We start from the raw sequence: 17,175 nt of genomic DNA on the forward strand, positions 1-17,175 counted from the left end.
CAGAGATGCTAAGAAACATAAGACTTGAAGAGTCCAATTACACAAAGTTAATGTCTCCTACCACCTCTCTTTAAGTCCTAATTCCCACCTTCTCTGCCTGGAGGAACCACTAAAACTTATATATCTACATCTTGACACACTGATTAGGGATGTATAGCACAGGTTACTGTCTGATCCGCTCAGAGAAAAAGTTAACCATCTCCTCATTTGCTGTTCTTTCTCTCTACTATAAGCATCTGATACTGGCCACTTCCATGATTCCCTTCCCTCTCCAGTTGCCTTTGTCTCTCTCATCTCTTCCATCTTCTTTCCCGTATCAGCTTTTACATGAAAGGGCTGACCCATTTTATATGATACTAGTCAGCCGAGAAACATGTTTTATTCTATGCAGTTAAGTAAGCTTTGATTTTAATAGACTTTGTAAACATAATTTCAGCCATTTCTGCCTAAGAAAATCAAGAAGAGAGTTTACACAAAAGTGATACAGGCTTCAAGCACACCTCATTTTTAAGTCAAATAGCTTCCTATGGCAATATCCCCAACTGCAGGAAACACTAGTCTTTACTTAGGAGTACTAACTTGTGTCACCCTCGAGGTTTACAGAAGCCTATCATCTGACTTTTAAACATTCTCTATCTATTAGAAAATACTTTCAGCAAATGCCTAAACTTCTACTTTCAGTAAGCGTGTAAAACCATTAGCACTGAAGGCCCTAAAGCACTTTCAAGAAAATAGTTCCCATTCGGCCAAAAAGTCATCCAATTTTAACACCGGGTCTCCACATTTATTAAACACTTTTTTTTTTTAATTCAAATCTGTACCAGGAGAAATAATATTTTGGTGTAGTAACAAATCCTACTCTCTCCTACATCCCCCCAAATAAAGAAACGTATCTGCCCTAACGTGATATTTCCAACACTTATACCTTTACAGGAAAGGACATTGATTAGAAGGGCAAATTATTTTCCCAGGAAAATAATTTCGAGTTGAAGGTTATATGAGCATTTTCTATCCTAGACTGTGTTTTCTAGGTAATGTAATTTAAATGAGCAGAGAGCCAAAATACTTTGTTATGGTTGAAAGAAAGGAAGAAAAAAACCAAACATATTCTAAGTAGCCTATCTAAAAAAATCATATTTGATTAAATCCACTTACCAGCGTAAGATTTGTTTGATAAAGTGACAATAATCCTCTGCCTTTTAAGTGTCTCATTTCCTTATTAGACCAGGAAAAAAAGCAATAATGGCCACAGAGCAGTCATTCAACATTTCCAAAGCACTTTGTACTTTTTACAATGTTAAGGATTTAATATACTTTAGCCACCTTTCTCAGCACACACTGAATAAATGATGCTAAACAAGACATCAATTATATTCACAGTGAATTATCACATTTATTAGTAAAACATCACTTGTAGTTCAAAATAATTTGAAACATCAAGAGAAATAGGTGAAGAAAACTAATCTTTCCTATCAGGTCTAAATTATAAAAACTCTTGGGGAATTCATTCAACTAGCAATTGTTCAACTATTGTTGAATTATTCAGCAGGCACTACAGTAACAATGCTAAGGGTACGTATGGAGACTGTCCTCAAAGAGCCTCCAGGGAGGGAAGGAAACAGAATTCTAGTGCATGAGATCTATGAGCACACAACTGATAGACGTGACCCACACTTCAAAGATGGGACCTTCAGTGAACCTCAATTTTTTCTCAATCAATTTGAATTATTTTAATAATTAGATATAATTAATGAAATTAGAGAATACTAACCAGCAAGTTAAATTTCTTAAATAAAGGCCTGGAGGTCGAGAATTATCGTAAAAGTTCCTGTCACAGTATATTTAATAACTTTGTTGTTGCAATAACTTAAAGGGGGTGGGGCACACAAACAGGCCCATTCTTTGAGCTTAAAATAGACAGAGACCCCATTTGGAAAGGAGGTTACAAAAGAACAACAGCCTTCCTCAGATTAATTAGTAAATACACATACTAGCCTTGAAGCCATTGGCAAGATTCCAAACTGTAAAAGAAAACTGACTATACAAAGACTACTGGATCAACTACACAGAATAATACACATCCCCTGGCTTGATAAAGGAGCCCTCATGGCTGCTCATATGAGAGTGTCTATCTCTACCTACCTCCCAATTTTCTCTAAAGTACTCTACCCCAAATTGAAAATACCATTTGGAAATATTATACACAGAAGGCATAAAGGAAAGAACCACTACAAGGTGAAATCAGATAAGCATATTTTTATTTTAATACAATATAATCTATCATATAAACCTTGATCATCAAATATATCCATATAAGGGCTATGACAAGAAATCAAGAAACCCTGAGATGAACATGTTTCCTTCACTGAAAAAACTCTAAGAATGAAGAAAAAGAATAAAAATAGACAATAAAACAGGGAAATAAAAATGATACATATGTAGATCAACATATAATAGTGACTCAAATATTCTATAAATCTAGTATCTCGGTCTAAAGAAGGGAACTTCAGTTCATAGTCACCAGCATTATTAATGTACTTAATACCACGTGTGAAGCAAAGGACATCAACCAGGAGGCAACGGACTTCAGAGGCTCTGCCCAGGAGAGTGCCACCTCCTGGCAACTGCAAGCAGTGTTAGGAGCAGGTGCACAGGTGCTCTCTCCAAGAGACCATCCAAAGCTTTCTGCAGACCTCAAATGGATAAACGACCTTAAAAAGCTAAGAGCCACTCATCTAAGACTGTAAGTTTCCAACTTTCCTGTTAATTTTCCTTGAAAATGAACAATACAATAAGAAAACAAGTTTTAAGAAGAATCAGGTTAAGAATAAAGGTTAAAAGAACCTATCATCAAAACTCTGTGGAAATCTTTTTGCAGCATAAAAGAAATATACTTTATTCTATTTGTAAGCTGTAAAATTGAAAATTTAAAGTTTTAGGAAACTAAACTAGCTTTACAAAACAGATGTTGTTGACTGCGCCATTTAATCAATTCAAGTCACATTCCTAGAAGACAATATAGCCATCTGATGAGTTCAGCGTCAATGGGATGAGCCAAATCCCCACAACAGCATTTTACAAAAATAATCAGTGGTTTAAAGCAGGGCATGTGCAAAATTCCTGAAATAACACATACATAATTCACTGCCAAACTCAGATCAATTCAAAATCTGCAGAGGCAAGAAGCATTATTATGGCTCTGAAATCCATATTCAGTAAGGCTGTGTTCAGAAAGTTTCATTTCAATTTCAAGAAAATAAATGCCTAGAGAAGCTCGATAATGATTTTGGCAGATATCAGTACCCTTCGTTCAAAGCAGAATCATTTTACACAGCTTAAGATTTTTTTAAAAGATAAAGAAAAACACCAATTTATTGGACCTAAGTCTTGAATTTAGGGATGAAATGTCACCTCCGTAAGAAATATAACACTGTATCTTCTCAAACATTATAGCTATCCAGACAACAGTTAGAGGCAAAAGAGCGCAATGGGAAAAGAAAAAGCACAGCTTCGGTAGCACTCACACTGCCACTCTGGCTTTGCCTCTAATAACAGGTATGACTTGGAGCAACTGACTTCACCTCTTTGTGCCTTGGTTCACGCATTGCTCAACTGCCCGAAGCCGTGCTGCATAAGGAATCCCTAATCTCCCCTAATAACCAGCTGCCCCAGCCACCCCACAGCCCTAGTTCTGGGTTCTTCACAGCCAGCATCTTCCTGCGGATTCACTCAAGTCCTCCTTAAAACAACAATTTTAACGCTTTAGGAAAGTTAAAGTTCCTTCTCACAAAAGGCTTGGGAGTAAATGCAAAGTTAGAAGATTCTCAAATACGTAAGAGCATCTTGCAAAAGAAGGATGAAAGAGAAATTGCAAAAATTGTACAAAAGCACTGCAGTTTTTGCCAGAACCCCGTGCTAGGTACCTGGAAGCCAGAGGAATGGGCTTTGCTAAAACTTTTCAGATTTTATGACTGCTTTCCACAAAAACGCATGTAGGACCGTTAGTCTGAGTTTCTTCATCTGCCAAAATCGGCGGAAGAGACGAGCTGGACTAAAATCAGTGGCCTTCAAACCACATTTCTCTGAAAGGGGATCACTCAGTAAAAGCGCCTCACAGACATAGAACAAACGTCTGCACATCGCCAAGCAAGAAGAGTAACGGCTGTATCGCTTCATGTATGATTTGGTTTTACATGTAAGGTAAAACCATGGTAGGATTCCATACAAGATTTGGTTTTACAAGTAGAGTCTGCTTATAAATGTTTGCAAACGATACAAAATAAATACTCCTTAGAGTTCTATATGACATTCTATAAGTTTATGACTGTCATTTTGAAATTGAATTTAACCGTAAAACAGTTTTACGTAACAATTTTACAGAAACTTGCTTTGGGGTAGATACACTGATAGCCTACAAAGACTTAATATTGCAAGAGATATCTGGCATTACTTTTCAAGTAATATCATGGTGTGGTGCTACCTGTAAAAGTTAATTAAAAGCCTCAACAAAATTCAAAGAGTGGGTAAAATAAAGATACATTTATTTATTAAATGTTGAAACTCTTTTGAAACTAATTCTTTCAATGAGAACTGCAAAAAATAAAAGTTAAAAATGCCAGAAACTTGGGGCCGGCCCGGTGGCGCAGCGGTTAAGTTCGCACGTTCCGCTTCTCAGCGGCCCAGGGTTCGCTGGTTCGGATCTCGGGTGCGGACATGGCACTGCTTGGCAGCCATGCTGTGGTAGGCGTCCCACGTATAAACTAGAGGAAGATGGGCACGGATGTTAGCTCAGAGCCAGGCTTCCTCAGCAAAAAGAGGAGGACTGGCAGTAGTTAGCTGAGGGCTAATCTTCCTCAAAAAAAAAAAAGAAATGCCAGAAACTTGAAAGTCTGACACTACAACTAAAGGGACCCCACCAAACTACAAACTATTATAGCATAGAGATCCCCAAAAAACAACACAGAGAATGATGGATGGATGGATGGATAATTAAATAGTAAGTCCCAATAACTAAAGCATCAAGACATTTAGCATTATGATATATAACATTTAAAACCAAACTTTGAAAGAAACTGTATAACTTGAAAATTACAGACATATTAAAGTATTTGACAACAAAAGTTAATAGTGGGGAAGGGGAGAGATAAAGTCTTGGTACTTAGTTAAATATTTTATGAAGACTATTTAAATTTATTCCATCAAAAGAATTTCTAAATGAGTGAATTCATTCAACAAAATATGTAATAAATACTTTAAATTTCAAAATTCTTCTATATCAAGAATTTTCAACCACACAGTTGAAATATTAAAATATACACAACCATGGTTTTCAAATGTAGTACTAAAATTGATCTACATATTCTCAGAGACAAATAACACAAGAGACTCACTATACTTTTATCCAATAAACATTGAGAAAATCCAATTAACATTTAGCCTTTCCTTAATAACAGGCCCAAACAATCATGCTTACTTTCTTACTTCTATGGGCAGGAAATTAAATTCATGTTCCTAACTGATAGTGCTTACAAAAAATGGTGGTGGTATGAAGGGAATACAAAACATGGATAACCGAAGGTGTGTACCAACATATTACAACAACTACAGTTATTTGTAAACTGATGAAATTTCCAAATAAGAAAAAAAAAGTAAGTAATAACCCAAAGGAACCAAACATGTGCTTCCATATAAGCAGGATGTTCAGAGAATTACACCACTACACTTCACCCAAGAACTAAATGCCCACCTTGAACAAAGGTAGCACCTAAAATGTTATCCTCATGAAGTTCTAAAGAGAAACCATACCAGAAAACTGACAAGAAAGTCAGATACAGAAATATACGCTGTTTAATTTCTCTAAGCCTCTTTTAAGAACTTTGTTCAATGTGGTTAGAATCATAAAATCCCTGCAACTCAATTACTGCTAAAGTTAGTGTTAATTTACAAACAAATTGCTTTAAATTTTTCCAAACCAAATCCACATATGAAAGGAAGAATATACGGAAGATCCTTGGCACTGACAGATTTAAAGTTTTCAGTTTCAACTATTCAAGACGCAAAGAAAGGGCCACTGAAATGTAGCAACCCGCAATTGTGCAGAGGCTAGATGATGACCTTCCGGCACGATGAGGCCAGGGAAAGGGAGCAGTCACCTCACTTGCAAAGAAGCCCCACATGTGGTTTGTTTGCAATTTTTTGTTGTTGTTTATTTTTCTCTACTTGTTGCCAGAAACAAAGTAATTTTCCTGAAGCTATTGTTTTAAAAGTTGTGAGGGTTTTTTAGTCAGAAATGGATATTAAAAAAACAGCCAATTGCCAGACCTGGTGGTAAAAGTGAAGAGCTTAAGAAACAACTAATGTCAGCCAAAACACAAGGGAGAAAAGTCACTGGCGATCACTCAGATTTATGAACTGAACCAGTGAACCATATGCTTAGTCAGAAAAAAGAAAAAGCCTTCTGAAAAAATATTTCTAGTGAGTGGATCATCCAGGGCAAAAATTATATTTTATGGAGGAAAATTATATGTCATAACAGTATTTGCAAAAATGGAACTTCTGGAAAGCTCCAGGATACGTCTCTTCCAAATGTCAATGGTGTGCTGTATCACGATAATCTAGTGATCTGGTTCCAAAAGTCAACCTAACTCGAAGTTTCTACATACAAACATTAAGACTTATGGGCCACAATCTAGAAATCTGTCTACTTTGAGAGAGAACTTAACAGAACCCAACTTACCATAAAACCCCAGTGATTTAGACCAGCTGCTCAAGAGTCCTGAACTGCCAGGTGTCAAGTGAAATGCTGCATGCTGTGTTAGCTATCACGGGGGAGCAGCTACTGCCTAGGAAGAACCTGTAAGAAGTCTCCTAGCTAGGAAAGGCTGCTGTCTCAGTAGCCATGCTATAGGCGGCTCCTATCAGTTCTCCCATTAGTCCCCTTTTTCAGTGTAGATGGATGTTCTGATTCCTAACCCTTTAACCAGTCACCTCGCCTCTAGCGCGGGTCCTGGTGTTTGACTGCTGCCTTGCCTTTTAATATAGAACTTTGCTTCAGCCCCACTATACGTGCCCAGTTGCTACCTGCTATTCTTTATCTTGCTCTCCATTATACGTGTCCTCCTTTGGTCTACCCCTACTTTGTTTTGACCCACTGTTCCCTATGTCTGGCTCCTGCTCTTAATCCTAAATTTCGCTTGTCTTGTGTGTGGACCTCAGTCTGCTATCTTACTTTCATAGGCTAACCCAGCTAGAGTCCAAGATAAATTGGCAAAGGATAGGACATCATCCCTTTCGGAATATATGAAATGGCTAAGATGAAAGATAGGAATAATGTCATTGCCAAGAAGCAGCAGCAGTGCATTACTGACAGTGATCACAGCTGGCATCCCTCACAAACACTGCTTCTTTACCGTCTCCCCTCGCAGCTACCTAGGACACGATCGCTGAATGAAAAGGGATAGCCCTTTGCTCCAACTGCACACGCCTCCTACAATGACCCAATTACACACGTGGTTTGCCTTCTGGGGCACACTGGTTGATTTTCACATGGCTGCCAAAGCCTAACCAGAACTGAGAAAGCAGTGATGGAATCAGCAAAGGTACCAGTACAGGGAGAGAGAAGTCAGATTTTACTTTCATCCGCTTGTTCTAGAGTCCTGGCCTCACAAGCACTTCAAAATGCCAGTTAAACATGAATCCCAATAACGCATGAAACTTGAGATGGCACTTCAAAAAGATGTACTGTAAAAAGAACTTTTTACAAGTCCTTTTTTTACCTCGTTTTTCATAGCTTCTCACTCAGGGACACTCAAATAGAACCAGTTCCCTTCTCATTAGTTACTTGGGACCAAAGACATGACTAGATTCCTTCCTTGCCATCCATGAAGGAAGCACAAATGGTCACTCCCCACCCACCCCCTACAAGAATCACCTTCTCAACTGTTCTGCCAAAAATAAGAGGGGTTTTCTTAAAAGAAGAGTTAACTCCTTTTGACAGCCTTTCCCACTCCAGGGACTCCCTCCCCAATTTCTTCGGCCAGAGGGAGGAGGAAACCCAGGGCTACCAGTTGAATTAAGAAGAAACTGGGTTACAGACAGAATTATAAAAACAGGCATATTTTGATAAGTAGCCACCAATCTAATCCATTTGAGATTGACCCCAATTATTTTCCTACCCTGTCCTTTCATTCAAATCCATCTTCTGCCATCCCTGGAGCCCGAGAAAGCAATAACAATTACTGATTTGAGGAAAGAAAAGCTACATCACTGGGATGATCATAACCACACAAATTAAATCTCCCATAAAAATATATTTAATGCAAAGAAAATATTTTCCTCTTTGAAGAATTTAAAATACAGTGAATAACTAAAAACTCAGTTTTTTGTTTTAGCTGTATACAGAAAACATGAAACTTCAAAAAATGATAAATGGGACAAAATTAAGAAACCTAGCAGCCTCTAGGGGATTATCTTCAGCAGATACAGCAATATTAGGTATTGCTATATTTCTAAAAGTTGTCCAAGCGTAGGAACATCTAAAAGCTTACCTTAAAGCTCAGCTAACAGAGGCAAGCTGCACTACTTCTAATGAGCAGAGAAGGAAAGATGCTCCTATAGCTGGGAGACAGAAATAAAGTTATCTATACCAGGATATTCGAGACTCATCAGTCTCAGGAATGAACAGCCATCAGTGAAGAGGGATGAATGGAACTTCCAGAAAGGAAAAGAAATATAATGAGACACAAAATTACTAAGTCAAAGGGCTATCAGGGACAGCCTGGCCCCTTTTTCTTGTTAACTTGCACTCTTCTCTTTATTATTAATTACCTAGGGATCCAGAGCATAAGGAAGTTACGAAAGCCTTGATTCACAACTGAGTATCTGTTCCTATTTAAATATCCCAAAAGAAGATAAAATGCAAGAATAAATCTGCATCCTCTATACAACTCGCTGTGTACTAAGTTAAAAAAAAAATGTGTGTTCTAGACATTTCTCCAAAGAAGATATACTGATGGCCAATAGGCACATGAAAAGATGCTCATCATCGCTGATCATCAGAGAAATACAAATCAAAACTACACTAAGATATCACCTTACACCCGTTAGAATGACAAAAATATCTAAAACTAATAGCAACAAATGTTGGAGAGGTTGCGGAGAAAAAGGAACCCTCATACACTGCTGGTGGGAATGCAAACTGGTGCAGCCACTATGGAAAACAGTATGGAGATTCCTCAAAAAACTAAAAATAGAACTACCATACGATCCACCCATCCCACTACTGGGTATTTATCCAAAGAGCCTGAAGTCAGCAATCCCAAAAGTCCTGTGCACCCCAATGTTTATTGCAGCACTGTTTACAATAGCCAAGACGTGGAACCAACCTAAGTGCCCATCAACAGACAAATGGATAAAGAAGATGTGGTACATATATACAATGGAATACTACTCAGCTGCAAAACAGAACAAAATCATTCCATTTGCAATAACATGGATGGACCTTGAGAGAATTATGTTAAGTGAAATAAGCCAGCGAGAGAAAGATAATCTGTGTATGACTCCACTCATATGAGGAATTTAAAACTATGGACCAAGAACAGTTTAGTGGATACCAGGGGAAAGGTGGGGTGGGGGGTGGGCACAAAGGGTGAAGTGGTGCACCTACAACATGACTGACAAACATTAATGTACAATTGAAATTTCACAAGACTGTAACCTATCAATAACTCAATAAAAAAAAATGTGTGTTCTTTCTAGACTTCTTTGAATATGGCTTGTTTTGCAGATTTGACTTTGGGGTCACATTTTACACAATTATGAAATAAGGTTAAATTGTCAAATAAACCCTAAAAATCCAAAATAAAATGAAACAAACACACCTCACTGTGCAACCTGTTGGTGACAAAACCACACAGAGAGGAATTATTCTGAGTGACTTTAAAACACATTCCTAACGGGATATACACAAAGGAGAACAAGAAAAAAATCTGTAAAAATACATATATATATCAATAACAACAACAAAAGTACTGTTTTCAGTAGTGATATTGTTGACAGCAGTGTTGCTATTCTAAGATTGTTGTATTTAGAGTAGGGCATAAAGCAAATGAGAAACTGTGGTGAGCAGAAGCAGTTTTGGAACAGGAGAAAGAAGATACGGAGGTAAGAATGACAACATTAAGTAAAAACCCTGTAGTCCTGAACCTGAATTGCTAAGTATCAGTATGAATTACTATGTTCTTTATCTTTCAAAAAAAAGTGGGGGGGGGGGGCGCACATGTATTTAGGCCTGTTCACTGAAAAGGCCTAGAAACAATGACTAAGCTAGTAGTAACAAGAATTCCCAGTGCTCAGATTTTGTGGTCTCTAAATACCATACCCCACTTAAAGGAATCGGCATTCTTCAGCAAAATGGCTGATTCCAGACCTGGAGCAGAAAACGTTCAAGAAGGCTGGAACATCCTGCCATGCCAAAAAGCATGGAAGGTATCAATGACTACTAGAATCATGTCAAAAGGACTCAGAAGCCATATTGAATAGGCTTCTACTGGAAAGACAGGACAATGGAAAGATCAAGAGGGATAACAACTGTAATCGATTGAATAATATGCTTAAATCCATGAGTCATAATAATATTCAAAAATAAAAACTCATGGGACCTCTTTGGAGGAACAGTTAACTATCACTCCATGAAGTTAATATAGAGAAATGTCTTCTGAAAGTTTTTTTAAAATACTAGCCATATCACACCTGACATTTTAATAATAACTCAAATTAAGATTCAAATGCTCTAATCATAGGAGAAAGGGAGCAAAACTAATTCATGTATTCTGGATGAAGAGTAAAGCATCAGAAAAAAATGAAATAGTGTTACCCAGTCAAAAGTCTGATATAAAAAATGGAAATGTTAACCCCCTTCCCAAAAAAGAGTCATCATATGTATTTTATGCATTCCAATGAACAGGTCTGCATATACACATCTTGGTAAAATAAAATGTACCTACGCAAGAATTATCACTGATTACGGGGAGTACTCAGAGCCTAAGGGTTGTTTGAATTGTCAACATTGTAGGCACCATTACCAGTGGACTTTAAATATCCCAAGTATATTACAGAGAGGGCAGGCTCTGAAGTTTCTGATTCCCAAGGAAAAACTACAAACCAAGGAGATATGCCTCAATGTCCAACATCCTTTAATAACTTCTCCTTTGGATTAAATGAGAACCCTAATGCCACACTGAGGAAATTGTTTTAAATAGTCCCCAGAAAAATCACACAGGCTAGAGGTTATTCCTTTAAAAATTCACAGATTAAAAAAAAAAAAAAAAAAAACTACTACTACAACTGTGCTCAATTATCAGTCTCTGGCCCCTTCTGATGCCTTGTCCAGCTAACCATGACCATCCCATGCTTTTTTAAAACACTAACTCAAAAATCACTGCTCTTGACCCAGTTTACAAGCTCTAACCCCACTATCCTCTACTATACTTTCCTTCCTTACTATTCCTCCCCGCTTCCTACCAACTGCTGAGGGAGTGGTCGAATCACCATTAGGACCAACTTCCTACCACAGTAAGAGTTGTTCCAGACCAACTTAGACAGTGCCAAGGCCAAAAGAAAACCACAACGATACTTCGTCAAATGCTGAAGAGTCCTCAAACTGTGGTAAGCCCAGGAGATTTCCAAGTGCTTCTACTATAGTCTAGGCCCTTAATGCTAACAGCATTTCATCATGGATTAACCAAAATTAGGCTTCCTCCTGAAATACTCTTCTAAAAACTCTAAGAAAGTTAACCATTTTTCCCCTAAATTTTTCTAATGTTATGGGCATCAACTGCCACAAACTACACTAAGCCAGTTAGAGTAAGGACAAGTACAACTGCCTCCCTTCCACTGCAACTTACACGTTACCTGAGGTGCAGCATTCTGGGAGGGAGGAGAGGCAGGCTTAGTCCAAAGAGTACGTCACAGGGAGGGTTAGTTAGCAGAGGCATCTCACAATGATTTCCAACCGCCACAACACTGCACAGACATTCTCTAGACCACATTCAAAGGACCAGAATCTTCAGTGAAATCATTTCAGGAGAGAGCATAAGTTAGATTGCACATCTGGATCTTCAGCTACATTCCAAGGAAAGTAGACTGCTCTGAAATGCTGCCACATTTACATTCCTAAAGGAAATCGGAAAAACCACTAAGCAAATGGTAGGAATAATACTGTTACTTTTCCCAAACCTCTAAGAGCATTTAATAAATGTTTATTGAAGGAATTGCCTTATTTCAAGGAATACATATATCTCTTAAAATTTCTTTTTAACATCTCCTCAAAATAAAATAAACAGTCCAAAACCAATCTTAGAAGGTAACCAACATACACTTATATGATGTTTCTCTAATGGTATCATAGAGCCCTGAAATCCAACCACATGTCCTTCTGGGACAATGCATACATTCTGTACAGCACCTAACATTCATTGCACAAATACACACAAAAAGCTACCAAGGATTCTAAAATCCAAAACCGGCACAATTAATCTATCACATTTATTTTAGCACACAAGCAGAACTCTACCAAAACAAGCCTCTATAAATCCTGCCCGGGTTTAGGAGAAATGTAAATAGTAAACTGGCAAGATTATGATTAAAGAAACCTCTAAATAAAGCTAATGGAAGTGGAGTGGCATTTATAAGTGAAAGCTCATCAGGAGATCCAGATAAATCATGCGAAAAGTAGAGGCTGAAAAGCACTCTCGGGTTTACCACCTGAAGTTGTCCACTTTAAAAGCCTAGGAAAACCATCAAGAAAACGACTTCCCTACCCTAATAAGTAAGTTCAGCACCATCTCAAAAAGTAAGAAACGAAGGGAAAGAGAGAGGGAGGGAAGAAAGAAAGAAGGGCTAAGGGAGGACTTGGGAAAAACTGCAGAACACCCTTATTAAGCCCGGCCAGGTAAAGCAAACTTCCTACCCACATTCAGGCTCAATAATCTTCTGTTCGAGCACTTTTAGTGCCTCTTCCTTAAGATGGTGCCAAAAATAGCCTTTCTGCCATTTCCAATCACTGTTGCTTCTGCCCCCTAGACCACCACTGTCCAACAGAACTTTCCGTGGTGATGCAAACGTTTCGTTGTCTCTTCTGTCCAAGAAGGTAGCCTCTAGCCACACGTGGCTATTCAGCACCTGAAATGTGTCTCATGACTGAGGATTTGAATGTTTCGTTTTACTTAATTTCAATTACTGTAAATTTAAATAGCTACATGTGCTAAGTGGCTACCACAACAAATAGTACAATTCTAGAGAAGTAAGCCTGAGATTTCATTGCTGACGAAATGTACCTTTCTGGTGAAGGGTGGCTAACTGACTTGGAGAGGCATGAACACACAGGAAAAGCTGCCCTTGAAGTCCCTCTCAATATCAGCCGCGTAGGCTCCTAAACACTGAAAGACAACCCTGAAGCTGCTGTACTTATACTTCAACACAGCTGAATTTGGGAGCGAGAAGTACTTTTTATGATATGCAAGAAAGACAAATGACAAAAGAATAGAACAGAAAAATAAATCTAGACAGTTCCAAGGTTTTGCTTAGTTTACCTTTTTAAAAAATAAAAGTACTCATCACAGGTCCCAAACTGCCAATTTCTACATCGCTAGTTTAAAAAGTTCCCTTCCCAAGTACACTACGGCCTGTATCACATTTCAATCTTTCATTACATGCAGTTTAAAAACTTTGTGATACACGGCTCTGTTAGGTAGGATTTTCTAATAGTATTGTGACATATTCTTAAGAAGACCACAAAGCAACATGAGAACAGGACTACAGTAGTTCAATAAATAACTACTGAAAGTGGAAATAATGAAAAACAGCTTTTTTGTAATGTTTATTAAATTATGTGTACACATAACATTTTCTCTGAAAAAGCCAAATCTACCAGATAATCATATTTTACCTCTTAATTAAATTTTAAAGTTTGCAAATAACATCCTTAGAAACCCATGAGATTAAGTTGCTAATTGTTTAATAATTACAATTAATTTTTATAAAAGATTAAAATTGATACATTATTTTCCTATTTGAACAAATGTAACTCAAGAATAATGAACTCTCACATATAATGAGATTCTCTCAAAACTTCTGAATATCAGAGAATTCGATCCCATAATTGTCCTTGGTCTTCTCACCTTATAAGAAATACTTTCTTATAAGTATTTCTTTCTACTAGAAAGATTTTTTTGTAAAGGCCAATTACAGATAGTCAAAATTATTCCACAAATACAACACATATGGAGCACGTTAAATAAAATCTACTTCTCCAACCTAACATGGTATTCAAACAATCTCCTGCAGCTTACGTAACTAAAAAAAAAAGCCTTTAACCTACAGTTTGAGAAACACATGTATAGAAAAGAAAATCAAATATGTTCCACCCCAATAATCAAATTATACGAAACAACAGGGTTTAAATAATATCAGGAGGCTCAAATAATTCCTAAAAATACAGAGTCCTTACAGACAACAAAACTACAGCAGAAAAGCCACTGAGAGAATTATACGCTATCACCTCCTCCTGAAACTAAATTCCCAGTACAGTCTCGGAAAGTCGACAGTTATGCTCAAGGCAACTCCTTGACATGCTGCCATTAGATCTAGCAGACTGTCTTCTGGGATGTTGCTATGGCAACCAGAGATGGCTATCCTAAAAAAAAAAAACTACTATTGTCAATTATAGTCTCAACATTAGCATCTAAAAACAAAACCAATACTGGAGGGAAAGCCATTTTATAAATGAAGTATAAAGCCTACTACTCCCCATAATTTGCATAGCCTAATGAACTTTTACAGTTCAGACCTCAGTTCTCACTCTCCTTCAGTAAACCAAGCAGGTTTTCTTCCCACCAATTCCCTCTCACAAGAATGGGGGAAGCAATGGACTGACAGATGGAGGGGAAGGGGGACAGGAAGAGAGAGGGAGGGAGGGAAGACCTCCCAGCTACATAAAAACAAACCAGGAGTTTTTACCTTCCAACTGCTTCCAAATCAAAGGCAAAGGCAAGCATGAAGGGGCAAATATTTTGGAGTTAAAAAAAAAAAAAAAAACACTAAAATTATTTGCAAGTTTCTCCTGGAATGCATAAGTTACATTTTTTTCTAACATTTTGTAATTTATTCTTCCAAATTCCTAAATTTGATGCTTCTGATTTACCTGCACATAACAATCACTACCAAATAAGAGATCTTTTTATTTCAAGGGACAGTGGAGTGTTAATTTAGTTGCAAATTAGAAAAGCCAAGAAATGCTTTCTGAAACCTTTGCTCAAAAGACCAGAATTTAAAGTTCATATCTAGCAAACATAGCATTACATCCATCTTGTACGGATTCCCTTTATCACTCACACACACACACACACACCCCCTTTGAGGAAAAAACCCTGAGGTACCTTTAAAAGTACAATTAAGTCACGCAGTAAAGAGCAGGATTCCATAGTGATGTAAACAACTCCACTGGATACCAAGTTTTGAAAGTTCTTTTTTTTAAATCAACAGGTCAGGTTAAATAACAACTACAAAATATAATACTCTCCCCTGCCAATATGTTGTAGTCATGGAAACAACAACAAAAAACTAAACTCTTTCTTGGACCATCTGACTCATCTTGTTACACAATAACTCAGTTCTGAGAGTCAAGAGCCATTTAATGAAACTGGAATTACTTACCAAGAAACCAATCTATCACCCCTTACACTATCAAAAGGTTTTGTTCAAAAAAAAAAAAAGGAAGAAGAAGAAGAAGAAAAAGAAAAAAAGAGCTTCACAACACCTATTTCAAAGGTGCAAGGCTCAATCAAGTATTTTCAAAATATTAACTAAAAACCTAATTAACACAAAATCAAAATTTCACTACTACATTTACAGTTATGCCAAATTTAGATGAAATATAAGTAACACTAAAATTTCTCCCTATTTAGGCACCAGTAATATCTAAGAAAATATGATTTTCAGTAACAGCTTCTTTCTCTTGGTCTCCTTCAAACAACTTAGGAATGAGTAAAAACAGTTGGCTCAAAATTACTTCAATCAACATGCTCAAAAGTAAGACAGCACAGTCCATATTACAACTAAAAACTTTTTATCTAACTCATTGCAATTTCTATCAAGTGGCCAAAAAAGTGTACTTGGTTAGCTGTGCACTACTTTATCACTAAAAAGATCCTCATACATAGTAATCCTCGCTGCTGCACAGATGTGTGCTTTTACTGGACTAATGAACTAAATTCAGGCTACCTTATCTGAAAATCTAAGCCCACCAACCTGGCCGCACATAACTACTGTCAAACAGCATATCCTAATATTTTCAGGGCATTCTTAATTTTACAAATTATCAAAATCTACACAAAAATTATATTTTACTTTATTTTATTTATTTATTTTTTTGAGGAAAATTAGCCCTGAGCTAACATCTGCTGCCAATTCTCCTCTTTTTGCTGAGGAAGACTGGCCCTGAGCTAACATCCGTGCCCATCTTCCTCTACTTTATATGTGGGATGCCTACCACAGCATGGCTTGCCAAGCAGTGCCATGTCTGCACCACAGATCCGAACCAGCGAACCCCGGGCCACCGAAGCAGAATGTGCGCACTTAACCATTGTGCCACCCGGCCAGCCCCATACACCAAAATTTTAAAGAATATCATTATATACGCACAAATTGAACTAATATAAATTACTTTTAAATCTTCCAATAAAAAGCTGGAGGGGGCAGGAAGTAGTTAAAAATATTTTATTTTTGCTTTAGTTATGCTTAATAATCTACCATATTATAACATGATCTTTGTGCTTTTCACCCACAAACGAAGCTGTCTAAATGATAATTAATACTTCCTTTAAGTGACCATTCCCTAATATCTTTCCTTCAGAAGTGACAAAAGCCTATTTTCAGGTTATTTTTCTCAGCAGTCTCAGAGAAATCTGTCACCATGCATTCTATGTAATCTTCAAAGGCTTTGTCCATTGTCTAAAAGATAAAGCCAAGGAAGTCTTACACAATCTAATTCCTATCTACCTACCCTTCCAGCCTCAACCACCCTCTTCTATCCTGTCCCGTCTTCCACCACACAGCTTATAAGGCCTGAACACACGGAGTTACTCAGCTTCAATCCAATTGAACTTCTCCTATCCTGTT

At 37.4% G+C, this 17,175-nt stretch overlaps 1 protein-coding gene across 3 annotated transcripts in view; it reads right to left on the bottom strand.

Moving 5' to 3' along the window:
- Positions 1 to 17,175, bottom strand: part of MED13L (mediator complex subunit 13L) — a 282,020-nt gene that overhangs the window by 214,205 nt on the left and 50,640 nt on the right. The window lies entirely within an intron of this gene.

The sequence above is a fragment of the Equus asinus genome, chromosome 8 (assembly GCF_041296235.1).
Source record: "Equus asinus isolate D_3611 breed Donkey chromosome 8, EquAss-T2T_v2, whole genome shotgun sequence".
In the NCBI taxonomy this organism is placed as follows: domain Eukaryota; kingdom Metazoa; phylum Chordata; class Mammalia; order Perissodactyla; family Equidae; genus Equus; species Equus asinus.